This window comes from Euphorbia lathyris, chromosome 10 (genome assembly GCF_963576675.1).
Source record: "Euphorbia lathyris chromosome 10, ddEupLath1.1, whole genome shotgun sequence".
Taxonomy (NCBI): Eukaryota; Viridiplantae; Streptophyta; class Magnoliopsida; order Malpighiales; family Euphorbiaceae; genus Euphorbia; species Euphorbia lathyris.
Window position 1 is genome coordinate 49671531 of NC_088919.1, and position 15502 is coordinate 49687032.

General features: G+C 40.8%; 1 non-coding gene across 1 annotated transcript; it reads right to left on the reverse strand.

Moving 5' to 3' along the window:
* Positions 1 to 6847: 6847 nt before the first annotated feature.
* On the reverse strand, positions 6848 to 6954 carry LOC136210189 (small nucleolar RNA R71). The gene has a single exon (XR_010677899.1). It is a non-coding gene; the product is annotated as a small nucleolar RNA R71 (small nucleolar RNA).
* Positions 6955 to 15502: the final 8548 nt, after the last annotated feature.

Here is a 15502-nt window from a genome sequence, read left to right on the forward strand (position 1 = left end):
TTTTCTCAGGGAGATAACATAAGGATTTCTGAACTATAGAAAGAGATCCAAAATCTCAAACAAGGATCACTGTTAATATCTGATTATTACACTCAGATGAAGATCTTGTAGGATGAATTAATAAATTTTTGCCCCTTACCCGTTAGTTGCTGCAACCCAGCTTGCAACTGTGGCTCCATTGCCAAGTTCAGAGCTTATCTTGATTCTGACCAGGTAATCATTTTCCTTAGAGGATTAAATTCCAATTTTAATTAGAGGATTAAATTCCAATTTTAATACTATATGCTCTCATATTATGCTCATGGAACCTCTTCCCTCACTCAATCGAGTGTTCAATCTTTCTAAACAACACGAGAGACAAATACAGCCTTTCAACCAAATGACAAACACCCCTGAGCCTGTGGAATTTGCTGCAAATGTCAATAATACCTACTAGAAAAACAACACCCAAAATTCCCATTTGAGAAACAACCAAAATTCCTCAAACACCAACTACTCAAACCACAGGAAATCCTACTCCAAACAACTGCCAATTGCACATACTGTGATAGAGAGGGACACACAGAAGATATCTGTTGGTCCTTTATAACGTGACAAGTTACTTCCAAGGGGGGGGGGGGATAGGAACTAATTAAAATTTTATCCGTTAGGGCTGACTTCTTTTCATATGAAAAGGTTTACACAACGTCACTAAGTAGATTCAAGACACAAGTTTGGTCAACTTGTGACTAAGTCTGCTTCTTTACTTGAGTCAGGAAATAGCACTTCGAGTCTATTCCTGAACTCAGCTTCTTAGTAAACTTAACTCAGCGTGAGTTCTTTACTTAGTCAGTTTTCACAGCAAGCAATATATATTAAAGGAGTTTAAGGGTTAGAAAGATATTACTCAGCAGACTTATCCTGGTTCGGCCTCTCCGCCTAAGTCCAGTCCCCGGAACTCGTTCCGAGCTTTTTGAATTCTCTACTGAGCTCTTTAAAGGTAGAGCACGAAACCTTTTACAAATAGAAGCTGAGTATAACAAGAGTACCTTCCTCTATACCTCTACTCACTCCTATATCTACGCTGAGTACTATAACCGAGTACTCAGCCTCTCCTTTCTATTCTTCTAAAAATGATAAAGTGTTTGTCCTAAACAACGATTGCTAAGACACTTTAGATGATTGGAAATCACTTTAGACTTTTACACAATAATATTGAAATTGGTGTAAGGTATTTGCTTTGCTTTTCTCACAGAATCTTCGAGTATGAATTTTGTCAGCGTTTCGACTACTTGAAGTTATGCATCGATTGAAGCAAATGGATGGCCTTTATATAGTGACACTTGAGGCACGTGGTCATTTCGAATTTCGAAATAACCGTTGGAGGGAAACGGCTTCCTGTCGTTGTCACTATGGGCGTGCTCAGCGTCGTTGGCCAATAGGATTCACGCATCTTCTGTCTTCGTCAGTCTTCGGCAGAATGTTTCAACATTTAAGGAAAAGTCCACGAGACAGCTTTCTGCGCCTTCTGAACTTTTCCCAAAGTAGAAATACTTTGTCTAGAAGTTGAACATTGCCTGCCGCTGTCCAGACTGCTTTGTCGTCCAACTCATCAGCTTCTACTTGAAGCTTTTGCCACGAAGGCTTCTTGATCCTTCTCTTTCTGAGTCATCGTTTTAGTTGATACGGCTTCGTTTTGAACTCTTGGGCCGAATGGTATTGATGTGTTGACTTGGGCTTGACTTCCACTTTATGGGCCTTTGGGCTTTTTTAATCTCATTGTCTTAATACTCACGCTGAGCGTTGATTTGGCGCACATTGCTGAAAGTTGCTCGAGAATACTTCAGAATCTCGTTGGTTTTAAGCTCGTCAGTTGCCATCTCTTGTCTATTTAAGTTCAGCAGACGCACAGCCTCGCTTATTTGTTCAATGGAGCACTGAGAGGAGGTGGAAAGCTGGTGATTGGTTTTCTTTTGCTCAGTGTGAAGCTGGCTGAAGAGATGATGTACTTCGACAGAAGTGGCATATGCTGAGTTTGCAGCTGACAGTTGATGAAACTCCCTTTGTAGTGAGTTTATATGGTTGACCATGGTCAGCTGGAGTTCGGCCAGCTTTATAATAGAGTCCTGCCTGGGCTGTTGAGATTGTAGTGTAGTCATGACACTCAGAAGATCCTTCATACCTTTGATCTCAGTGAGAAGCTGAGTGACAGACAAAAATGGAGTTGTCTCAACAGTATTAGATTCAGCGGCATTGGTACTTGATTGATGGAGGTCCTGGATGAGAGCTTGAGCTAAGTCAACAATTCTTCGACCAGACTCAGAGGCAATGAACCGAAAAACAAGGGAGGCTGACTAATTGATAATCCTTCAGGGAGTATCTGTGTTGTTTGATTTCCTGGAAGGAAACGAATGCTGTTCTCAGCCATTTATCGGGATCAGCTCAAGATAGTTATATCTTTGAGTAATAAGCTACTTAGCTCTGATACCACTTGTTGGTCCCGGGTGATTAGTTCCAGGGGGGTTAGGAACTAATGTAACCTTTTCGTTTAATTATGCTGACTTAATTGATTCTTTAAGTTACTTAACTTAGTTTAGGTCAGCACGGCCGAGAGATGTAAGACAGCTTTAGTCAGATGCTCACTAGAACTGTTTTACTTGTGAGTTGGGAATTAACACTTGAGGTCAGCTTCCAACTCAGCACCATGATTACTCAGTGTCAGCTTTTACAATCTATATTCTGAGCAATTTAATCAAGCAACACATATATAGATATATTGAGAGAGAGTTAGAAATTACTCAGCACGACTTATCCTGGTTCGGCCTCTCCGCCTACGTCTAGTCCCCAGAGTCCCTCCGGGCTTTTTCAATCCAATACTGAGCTCTTTAGAGGTAGAGCACAAACCGTTTACAAGGCAGTTGAATATGAAAGAGTACCTTCCTCTATTCGTCTACTCAACTCCTACTGAGCGCTATAACCAAACACTCAGATTTTCTACCGCTGAGTACTTAAAACCGAGTACTCAGCACAACTCTCTCAATTTTACAATTGATACAAACTTGTTCTTTCTAGATGAAGAACACTTTAGATGATTACAAAATCAATCTAGCTTTTACACAGAAATGGAAATTTGGTGTAAGATTTTTTTCTTGTTTTAATGTGCTTTGTATGTATGCTCTTTTTCTCTTTTTGTACTTCGGCAATCCGCAAAAGATCCAAGAATGAACTTGTCCTTTTATAGTTGAGGTCTGAAGCTATAATGTCACACCCGACCCTAAACCGCATCGGGTATGAAAAGAAAACAGGATAACAGTCTACGAATTCGGCTCTTCCAACTTTAACTAGTTCAATTCTTAATTTAATTTTCTAATAGATAAAAATTTATTTGGACTACCTAAAGTTTTATTTAATTATTTGGCTTGGACTTGATAATTCTATCAAGCTTTCTACGTATCTCGAATATCTTTGAATCTTTAAATCGAGAATCAAAGCCACATAGTTCTACCTATTTTAGGTAGTTCTCTTGACTTCGGTAGTTCTATTAACTTATTGAGACGTTTTAACTTATTGACACGTTGAATGACACGCTAATATTTTAATTGGATATTTCACTTTGTTATAAATCATTTTATCAAAACGAATCAAATTGAATAGCATTTTATCAAAACGAATCAAATCGAATAATGTTTTATCAAAACGAATCAAATTGAACAACGTTTCATCAAACGCAATCAAATCTAATCAAAACAATAAACATTTTATTCAAACCAATTCGTAATCGTTTTATCAAACCAGCTCGTAATCAAATAAATCGTAAAACATCGAATCATCAAAGCATTTTCAAAACGTGATACTAAATTTGCGTGTGTGTCCATCCTCGAATTCCACCCGTGTAGCTTATCATAATATCAATCATATCAATAATCGAGATATCTCATTCATATCTCGCCTTGCCTAATGTTAGGACTACCAGCCGTGCACTCTGGCCATACCGCCCTTAGATGGACAAAACCATTTTTCTAGCTTTCAAAATATCGCAACATAAAAAATCACATTTGGACTTCAATCCAAATCATAAAAATATTAACAACAACCGAATAAGCTTTCTCAATCCAAAAACAATTCATATAAGATTGTGAAATTCGTTTCTCGACCGAATTTCCAAAATACCACGATAATAAATAATTATTCTTCAAACAATCAAAATCAAAAGTATATAACTACTTTAAACGTTATATTTTTAAACAATATAATAAAATATATTCAAAGCCACTTAAATAATTTAAAATTGGAACTTATTTTTATCTGTTATCGGAATAGATATTTTAGAATGAATATAGCGTTAGACTCGTTATATTGTATCATAAATCTATTTGTACTATCTTTATATTCAAATTCATGTACCAATTGAATATTCAATTATATATTTTACTATACCGACTCTAATTGACAAATATCAGTATTAGTCCTTCTAGTTTATAACTTATCTTAATTCGATAAATTGACGTCACTTAATTATTATATAAAATTACATTTTAAACCGAACGTTTCTATATTAGCTATTTATGTTCGTCACCGAAATTTTTATCTGTAACACTAAACTGATGTCGTTAATTCTGACCGAATGTTCAATTAGACTCGTGAAACTGCTACGAGTCTATCCGTACTAATTTTATATATTCTAAACTTTTGCATTATTATTATTATTATTGAATATATAAAAATTTAGACCGTGACAACTAGTTAATTCTTTTTGAAACCGAAACGTCTAATATTGTCAGTTTTAATACGTAACTATTCAACTAAAACCCTATTAAAAAGAAAATAGAAAATAATATTACCTCTTGTAGACTGTCGTAAAGCTTGACACATTATTGCGGCTTCTAACCCGTTCACTGTTAGGCATGAAATTGACTAAGTTTAACATAGTATTTATAAGGGAATTTGGGTGTTTTTTTATGTCATTTGGTAAGAAATAAGGGCTAATTACTGTCCTTGTGCAGATAAGCAAAGATAAATGCTAAACTCGCTGGAAACAGCTTGTTTCGCTAACGCCAAAGAGGAGTGGAGCCTTACTTGTATCCAGCGGTCAAACGCCGGATTATCCAATGACAGACAGCGACAGATCAGAGGTGGCAGAGGCAAAGGCAGAGCGACAGGTGAAAGTGTGTTGCGATGGGATTTCTAAAAGTAGCAAGATGACATGAAGTATCACCCCCTTGAGTGTTCAAGGGTTAATGGATTTTTAATCATTTCTTTTTATTTCAGTTGTAGTATTTTAGTTGACTTTTCTGTTGGAAGGGTACGAAAGTTGTACCGATTTTGGGCCCTGTCTTTCCCTTTAAGTAGGTGAAGCAGAGGAAAGATAGGGAGTTCGGATTTTTAGTAGTTTTCTTTAGACAAGTAGAATAGTAGAAAAAGGAGAAAAAGGAGAGCTCCCATGGAGTCTCAAGCTGTATCAAGAACTACCGACTTCTCACTACTCGATATGAGTGAGTAGTCCATTTTGAATGGGCACGGCCAGGCCGACCCGGTTATGTAAGTTTTACAATCGTTCTTAATGAATAGTTAGTATTTCGCCAATGTTGTGATTAATAAGGCTTTAACTTTCATGCCTATGCATTTATTTATGTGTTAGATGGATGATAGGACACTGCTTTCATCTTCACTGATATCTCTATTAATCACACAACCTTGAAGCTGACCAGTTAGATGGTTGTGTCAAGGGTTTTCTTAACCAGAAATGCAGTTTTGTTCTTAATGCTAGAAAGAACGTATCTTTAGGACGCTAGAGGTGCTAGTAAGTCTTAGGAGTTTGAGAACACATGAAAGTTGACTCAAACTCGCTTCAAAACTGATACTTTGGCTTCATTGGCATTATCTTCTATTTCATGTGAATGTTGTACGACGAAGCACTACCTGTTCGGTCGTGTCGAGCCTGTTCTATTATCTCAATCATTACAAAGCTATCTTATTTCTTACTGCATAAGCCTTTCTTTACATCTCATTAAACCAACATCACGCAATCAACTTTAAGGAACAATGCTTGTTACACACACACATGTTGTTTAGCAACAATTTCTGATGTGCATTTGAATCTCAATCCCTGTGGAGACGATACTCAACTTATCACTTTATTACTTGTATCTAGTGCACTTGCTAGAGTCTAATCTGAGGACAACAAGTTTTTGGCGCCGTTGCCGGGGATTGAAAGCAACAAATCTATCTGAAATTTCTGTGAAACAGGGTGTTTTTAATCCGTTTGCTTAGGCGTGCAGGAAACAAAGAAGCTATTAACCTATTTATGCGCAGAGTTGGACCTCCTGTTTTTCCTATCGATCTCGAATTAGAGAGGAAGTGTAGACGAAACAGAGCGGGAGCTCGACGTGCTAGACAGAGAGAAAGGCAAAGAGAGAGAAGAATGGCTGGAAGGGAAGGCCCAGAACAGCCAGTTCCACCAAACCAAGAAGAAGAAGGAGAGAATAATAACCCTCCTGTTATGAGAATCAGAGACTACTCGAGGCCAACCACCGAGGGACATTCATCATGTATCGTGTTACCCAACGAGGGGAACAACATGTTCGAGGTGAAGGGGTCCATGATTCAGATGATCCAGGCCTCAGCGCAATTTAATGGGTTTCAATCTGAAGATCCAAATGGACATATTCAAGAATTCATCACGTTGTGCAACACATTTAGATCGAACAGAGGTGTCTCTGACGACGTAATCAGACTGAAGCTGTTTCCTTTTTCCCTGAGAGATAAAGCAAAAACTTGGCTGCGAAATTTACAACCGGGAACAATCACGAGTTGGGAAGAGATGGCACGAGCTTTCCTTATCAAATACTTCCCACCTCGACAAGCAATCAAACTGAGAAATGAAGTGTCACGCTTCATACAAGACGAAGATGAGTCGCTGGCAGAAGCATGGGAAAGGTACAAGGAGCTGCTCAGAAGAGTGCCAAATCATGGTATCCCTATGTGGATGCAGATGCAGAACTTTTACAATGGCGCAACCAACATTTACAAAATCCAGATTGAATCTATCGCGAATGGTAACCCAGAAGATCTAGAGCCACAGGCTTTATATGACCACATAGAGAAAGTAGTGAGCACAAGCTACAACTGGCACTCCGCCAGAAGTGAAGGGAAAAGGACAGGAAACGAAGATGTTGTGGCAAAATTGACTAGCCAAGTAGAACAGCTTACTCGACAGCTGGGAAAGATAAATGTTTTGTCCATTCACAATGAACCACCATTCAATGACATTTGTGATTTTTGCGGAGGAGCCCATTTCAACATAAATTGTCCCGGAGATAAGTCAGGAAAGGGCAAATAGGCTGAATGTGACTACGCAGGGTATAATTAAAGGAACCAGCCTAACCGTTATTCTAACGCGTACAACTCTGAAACTAGGAACCATCCAAATTTTGGATGGACAGGCCAACCGGACCAGCTGGGAAAACCACGTTATCAAGATCAGCCGAGGTATCAACGACAGCAAGGAGGACATTACCAAAGACAACCTCAGCAGCAATACAAGCAACCTGTGCCACAAAAGGAAGATGTTGAACCAGGTATGAAAACAATGATGATGCAGTTCATGAAATAGACGCAGGCGTCGATCAAGAATCTGGAGACACAAGTTCACCAGATAGCCGCATCCACCTCAAAAGGAAAGGGAATAATGCCAAGCAACACAGAGCCAAATCCTAAAGGCGACGTCATGGCAATCACCCTAAGGTCTGGTAAGGAAACTCAACCAGTTGTTTTGCCTGATAAGAATACTGAGTGTGCAGGAACGTCCAAAGAAGCTGAATGGGAACAGGAACAGGCTGTTCCTAGTAATGAAGAAACAAGGAAGGCTAACCAAGCAAGTAAGCCAGGTCAAGAGTAGGAGGAAAGAGCGTATAAACCACCGCCGTTTGTTCCACCTGTGCCGTATCCTACGCGTCTAATCAACAAGAAGTTGGAAGAGCAGAATTCGAAGGTGTTGGATACCTTAAGGAAGTTACACATCAACATTCCTTTTGTGGAAGCACTGGCACAGATGCCGACATACGCCAAATTCCTCAAAGACATCCTATCGAACAAAAAGAAACTGGAGAACATTTCCATGATTCAACTCAACAGAGACTGTTACGCCAAATTCCTCAAAGACATCCTATCGAACAAAAAGAAACTGGAGAACATTTCCATGATTCAACTCAACAGAGACTGTTCGTCAATACTCCAAAACAAGCAGCAGCTGCCCAAAAAGCTAAAAGATCCAGGGAGTTTTTCGATTCCTTGTTCTATTGGAAAACTAAATATTGAAAATGCACTGTGTGATTTAGGGGCAAGCATAAATCCCATGCCATATTCTGTATATGCAAAACTTGGACTAGGAGAACCCCAACCTACTCGAATGTCTATTCAATTAGCTGATCGTTCAGTATGCTATCCTAGGGGGGTTGTGGAAAATGTGCTAGTCAAAGTAGGGAAATTTATTTTGCCCGTTGATTTTATTATAATGGACATAGATGAAGACTTGCATGTTCCTATCATCCTAGGTAGACCATTCTTAGCCACAGGAAAGGCATTGATAGACGTAGGTGAGGGACAATTATTTTTAAGAATTAATGGGGAAGAAGTCATCTTTAAGATGAACGAGGCAATAAGACATGCAAATAATAATGATGACACATGCTGTTTCTTGGATGATTTTCAAAGTCTTTCTACTTTGCAGGAACAGAACACTTTAGAAACTTTGTTGGGAGAAGAGGTGAACATATGCGAAGAAACATGTTGTTCCATTGAATCCAGCTTACCGGCACCTCCTTTCGATCCTACTGTTCCTACTCATCAAGAACCACCAGAGATACCAACTGTGCCGGTGACTAAACCGGAATTGAAACCATTGCCTGCACACCTCGAGTATGCATTCCTCGAACCACCCAGCGGAAGTTCGGTCATCATATCATCAAAATTAACTCCTGATCAAAAGGCGCAACTCATGGCGATCTTACGAAGAAACAAGAATGCAATCGCATGGAAAATTGATGACATCAAAGGAATCAGCCCAGTAGTCTGTGTTCACAGAATCTTGATGGAAAAGGACCACAGACCGACTGTTCAACCGCAACGAAAGCTAAATCCCCATATGAAGGAGGTTGTGAGAAAAGAAGTGCTCAAGCTTCTCGATGCTGGCATTATTTACCCAATATCTGATAGTGTGTGGACAAGCCTTGTTCACGTTGTGCCAAAGAAGGGAGGAACGATAGTAGTACTCAACGAGAAAGATGAGTTGGTGCCCACAAGAACGATCACATGATGGAGAGTTTGTGTTGATTACAGAAAGCTGAATGAAGCAACGAGGAAGGATCATTTCCCTTTGCCCTTCATTGATCAGATGCTAGAGCGTTTAGCGGGATATGGTTTCTACTACTTTCTCGATGGTTACTCAGGATACAATCAGATCGCAATTCATTGCGAGGACCAGGAGAAAACAACATTCACATGTCCATATGGGACTTATGCTTACAGAAGAATGCCATTCGGGCTGTGCAATGCTCCTGCCACTTTTCAGTGATGCATGATGTCCATTTTTCATGACATGGTGGAGCAAACCGTTGAAATATTCATGGATGACTTCTCGGTTTATGGAAACTCTTTTGATAGTTGTCTAAACAACCTCGAAGCTGTGCTAGTGCGATGCAAGGAAAATAACTTGGTCTTAAATTGGGAGAAATGCCACTTCATGGTCACGGGAGGAATTGTCCTTGGGCATAAAATTTCAGAAAGAGGAATGGAAGTGGACAAAGCTAAAAGTAGAGGTGATAGAAAAGCTTGTTGTGCCCACCAATGTAAAGGATGTGCGAAGTTTTCTGGGGCATGCAGGGTTCTATCGCCGGTTTATCAAAGATTTTTCAAATATTGCACTACCCTTGTTTGCCCTACTTCATAAGGAAGCTGAATTTTCATTCACCGCAAGCTGTGTGCAGGCATTTGAACTCTTGAAGAGCAAGCTGATCAACTCGCCAATACTAGCGGGACCAGACTGGGAGCACCCTTTTGAAATAATGTGCGATGCAAGTGATACTTGTGTGGGAGATGTCCTTGGACAAAGGATTGAGAAGAAGTTCCGACCCATTTACTATGCAAGCAAGACATTAAATGAGGCCCAGCAGAACTACACAACCACCGAGAATGAACTTCTTGCAGTTGTGTACGCCTTCGACAAATTCAGACCTTACTTAGTGCTATCCAAGGTCGTTGTTCACACAGACCATGCTGCGTTGCGATACTTGTTCGCTAAAAAGGATGCCAAGCCGAGGCTGATCCGATGGTTATTATTGCTTCAAGAGTTTGATTTGGAAATAAAGGATAAAAAGGCAACGGAAAATGTCGCAGCTGATCATTTGTCAAGAATTGATCACCAAGGCAGTCAGGAACAACCAGAGATTGTTGAAAGGTTTCCTGACGAGCATCTATATACTGCACAGTCTGCGCCATGGTTCGCCAATATAGCTAATTACCTTGCAACTTCGCTCAAGCCACACAACCTATCCACGAATCAAAGAAGGAAGTTTTTCTCTGAAATCAAATATTACTTTTGGGATGACCCTTATCTTTTCAGGTTGTGCGCGGACCAAATCATTCGAAGATGTATATCACACGAAGAAGGACAGGATGTTTTAAGCCATTGTCATTACCGTGAAGCCGGAGGACACCATAGCGCTAGCAGAACTGCGGCTAAGGTTCTTCAATCAGGTTTTTTCTGGCCAACACTTTTTAGAGATGCCCATCTGTTCGTTAGCATTTGTAATGAGTGCCAGCGAACATGCAACATCTCGGCTCGGAATGCTATGCCCCTCAACAACATAGTTGTGTGCGAAATTTTTGACATCTGGGGCATAGATTTTATGGGACCATTCCCTACATCCTTAGGAAATAAATACATCTTAATGGCCGTAGATTATGTGAGCAAGTGGGTCGAAGCAATGGCTAGTCCCACCAATGACGCCCGTGTGGTAGTAAAATTCATAAAAAGGCTGTTTGCCAGATTCGGTGTCCCGCGAGCGATCATCAGTGATCAAGGGACCCACTTCTGTAATGCGAAATTTGAAAAATTAATGGGGAAACTTGGAGTCTCCCACAGGGTAGCCACACCATACCATCCACAAACTAGTGGACAGGTGGAGATCTCCAATAGGGAAATAAAACGAATTTTGGAGAAAATTGTAGGCAACTCTCGGAGGGATTGGGCGAACAAGCTCGATGATGCTCTATGGGCATATCGCACCGCTTATAAAACACCAATTGGAATGTCTCCGTTTCGTTTATTGTACGGAAAATCTTGTCACCTACCAGTGGAAATGGAACACCGGGCATTTTGGGCGTTAACATTTTTAAATTTTGAGACGCAGGCTGTTGGTGAACAGAGAAGTTTGCAACTGAACGAAATGGAGGAATTTAGGCTGTTCTCATATGAGAATGCTGTGAATTACAAAAACAAGACTAAGTTATGGCATGATAGAAAACTCCAGACCAAAACATTCCAAGAAGGTCAGAGAGTCCTCCTGTACAACTCAAGACTCAGGTTGTTTCCTAGGAAGCTAAAATCAAGATGGACGGGACCTTATACGGTGCACAAGGTGTTTAGTCATGGAGCAGTTGAGATTGGCAGGGAAGGTCAGGAACCTTTCAAAGTGAACGGGCAGAGATTAAAGTCATATTTAGAGAACGATCACACGAGGAAGATTGATACCGTTCATTTCCAGGACCCCCCGAGTCAGTAAAAGCACGAGAACAGGGTGTCCGCTACAAACACCAATTGTAGCACAAGTAACTTTGCATTTTAATTATTAATTTTTTTTATTTTTGTTAAAAAGTGTCAACTGTGTTGAATTTTGATTCTTGATGAGTATCTTCTGGCCAGACACAATTGTAAAACCCAAAACTCATTTCAATGGGTGTGGTAGTACAATTGTACCTGTTTAGTAGGGAAGGATTTTATCATGGAGACTAGGGCGGTAGAAAAAATTAACTGAAGGTAAAAAGTGGAAACGTCCACTCCTATACCCATAGGCACTCATACCGCTTGTTTTCTCCTCGATAAGATTGAACGGTTAGGGGCCAATAAATTCTAAATTCAAATCATGACCGTTCATCGCCCCTCATTCTAATTCGAATATACGCGCCTTTATGCCAATCTGTCCAGGTGGCAAACGTCGATTCGACCTAATAATGAAAGATTGGTAAAAAGACGTATCTTCTCCCCTACTTAAAGAAGCTCTATCTCGGGACGGTCCGACATTCACCATACTTCTTTATTTTCTTTGATATTTCTTTTCACCAAGGCAGTTCATGCTTTGCGCCCTGTACCACTGGGAAACCTTACTTAAAAAAGAGAACGACATGAGAACCTGTGGCTTGGGCAAACACATTAAAATTGAGGGATCCTCCAAGAAAGAAAGAGCGAAAGCAAAGATGGTTGAGCCAAGCACTGTAGCTTTTATCCCAGACGAAAAGCTGGTCAAGAAACTCGCCCAGTTTAAAGACACAACTGTACAAGCTTACTATGAAGAGTTAGCAAAACTTCAGTTCGGACCCATCCAAACAGTTTGTTGGGAAACCCTAAAGCGGCTGAAGCTCGAAGATCGTGTGCGCACTCTAATGAAGGCAGGACACTTTGAATGTTTCTTTGAAATGACGGAACCTGCCTATCGGGAACTGACACTCGAGTTCTTGGCCACTTTTAAGCACAACGTGGAGATCACCGATTCTGAGGAAGCAGAAAAGTTCAGTTTTCGACTCATGGGTCACTCCCAGCGGCCGTCGCTCAACCTATTCAATCAAATGTTGGGTGCTACAGATGATGACGATCTAGAATCCGAGAGCTACTATAGACACCGAGTCAGAGGACCTGTGACGAAAACTTGTAAACAAGACGGACGAAGCGGTTGATTCCGGAAGTTTTAAAACAAAAATATGTAATAAGAAAAGAAAAGTTAATATGAGTCGCGGTCGTCAAGTGGACGGCTCGCGAGTGGTCAGCAACGTGGTGCGAGCGCCTAGCGGCAGCCGACGCGTGTCCGACGACAGTTGGATGCACGCCCGGCAGCGTGGGGCGCACGCTCGACGTCCGTTGGGCGCGCACGTCTGGCAGCGCGGAGCGCGCGCTCGACGACCGTGGGGCGCGCGCGCCCGACAGCGCGTGGTGCACGCCCGATGGCCGCTGGGCGAACGCGTCCGACAGCCGCTAGGAGAGCGCCCAGCGACGTTGGGCGGACGCCCAACGACCTTTGGGCCAACGTCAGTTGGGCGCGCGCGCCCAACGCTGGTTGGGCGTGCGCCCAACTGAAGTTGGGCGTTCGCCCAACCATGTTGGGCATTCGCCCAACGAAAGTTGGGCGTTCGCCCAACATAAGTTAGGCGTTCGCCCAACCGGCTTTGGGCAACGCCCAATTTTCTTCGGGCGTCGCCGAAAGTTTCTGGGGATCCGTTGCCTATATAAGGAACGAATCCCAATGCATTTAGGGGAGGATTTTTGGAGACCTTCTCACTCCAAGACATTTTTTAGAGAGAGAAAGTTATTTTTTTGGGAAAAAACATTTTTTTTTCCTAAAAATTCCGAATTTCCTAAAAGTTAAAATTTTACCAAAAATACAAAAAAAACCGGAAAATCACAACTCGTGGAATCGACCGACTTCGACTGTCAGATACCGAACTTGAGGTATTATCCGAGGACTAGACTCGTTTTATTTTATTTAATTTATTTCCTTTATTTATTTACTTTTATGTTATAATTTTATTTATTTAGTTATTTATTTATTTATCACATTCTATTTAATTTCCCGTATTTATTTATTTTTATCCCGTGTTTTCATTGACTTGGAGAAAGCATATGATAAGGTACCAAGGGAAGTACTTTGGTGGGCCTTGATAAGGAAAGGCATTTCGCGGAAATATATTGACATCATAAAGGACATGTATGAGGGAGTATGCACGAGTGTACGTACTAGTGTTGGAAAGACTGAAGAGTTTCCTATTACGATTGGAGTGCATCAAGGTTCCGCACTAAGCCCATTTCTTTTTGCCATCGTTATGGATGAACTAACAAGTTCACTTCAAGATGGTATACCATGGTGCATGCTGTTTGCAGATGATATTGTGTTGGTTGAGGAGACGAAAGAAGGAGTGGAGATGAAGTTGGAACTATGGAGGCAAACTCTAGAATCTAGAGGCTTTAAGTTGAGTCGAAGTAAGACAGAATATTTGGAGTGTAAGTTTAGCGGCCGTAGGAGTAGGGAGGCAGGGACAATCATCCTAGATGGGAGAGTTGTTCAGGCCTCGGATTGCTTCCGGTATTTAGGATCTATTATCCAAACGGATGGAGAAGTAGATGGAGATGTTGCTCATAGGATTAAAGCTGGTTGGTCGAAGTGGAAGAGTGCTACGGGTTTCCTTTGTGATCCCGGCATGCCTAATAGATTGAAGGGAAAATTCTACCGGACGGCAATTAGACCAGCATTGTTATATGGTACGGAGTGTTGGGCAGTGAAACACTGCCACATCCATAAGATGTCGGTGGCGGAGATGCGTATGTTGAGATGGATGTGTGGTCACACGAGAAAGGACCGGGTGCGTAATGAAATAATTAGGACAAAAGTAGGGGTCACATCTATTGAGAATAAAATGAGAGAAAACCGACTAAGGTGGTTTGGCCATGTGAGACGTAGAGCGCTTGATGCGCCGGTTAGGAGAACCGAAGAGTGGCAAAGGGATGTAGTGGTGAGGGGTAGGGGAAGACTTAAGCAAACTTGGAGGAGGGTGATCGAGAGTGATATGAGTTTATTGGGAATTGAGGAAAATATGGTAGTGGATAGGACGGAGTGGAGGGAGCGAATCTGTGTCGCTGACACGACTTGATTTTCACGGTTTTATATGATGGTTCATGTTAGCCGATCCCGAATCATTTCGGGACTAAGGCTTTGTTGTTGTTGTTGTTGTTGTTGTTGTTGTTGTTAAATAAAAAAATTCGGTTTGGTTTTAAAATAAAAAACCTCGTTTTGATATCCCAATATGAACCGTGATCCGATTAAAAGGTAGTTCGGGTATTAAAAAACGTTGTAATTATAAGTTTAAAAAGATATTTCCAAATAACGTTTTAAAATAAAAACGTCGTTTTAGGAAACTCCGTTATAGACTATGATCCATTTTTGGTAGTTCGGAGATCCAAAACGATCGAATTAGACTTAATTTAAAGCTTTTGAACGAATCTGGAAGCTTCTGGACTGTTTCTGTAATTCTGCCTTTTCTGTCGCTAACAGCAGATTGGCGACGGATTTTCCTTCGGTAATCTGCTGGAATCTGAAAATTCCACTTTTAACCCTCTTTTCTCTTCTTTTTTACATTTCTACTTATATATATATGTATATAACTATGTAGTATATTGATAAAAATTATTTTTGGGCCTTATAACTATTAATTATGTATTATATAGCTATTTACTTCATATTTGGGATTTAATTCGTTTTGA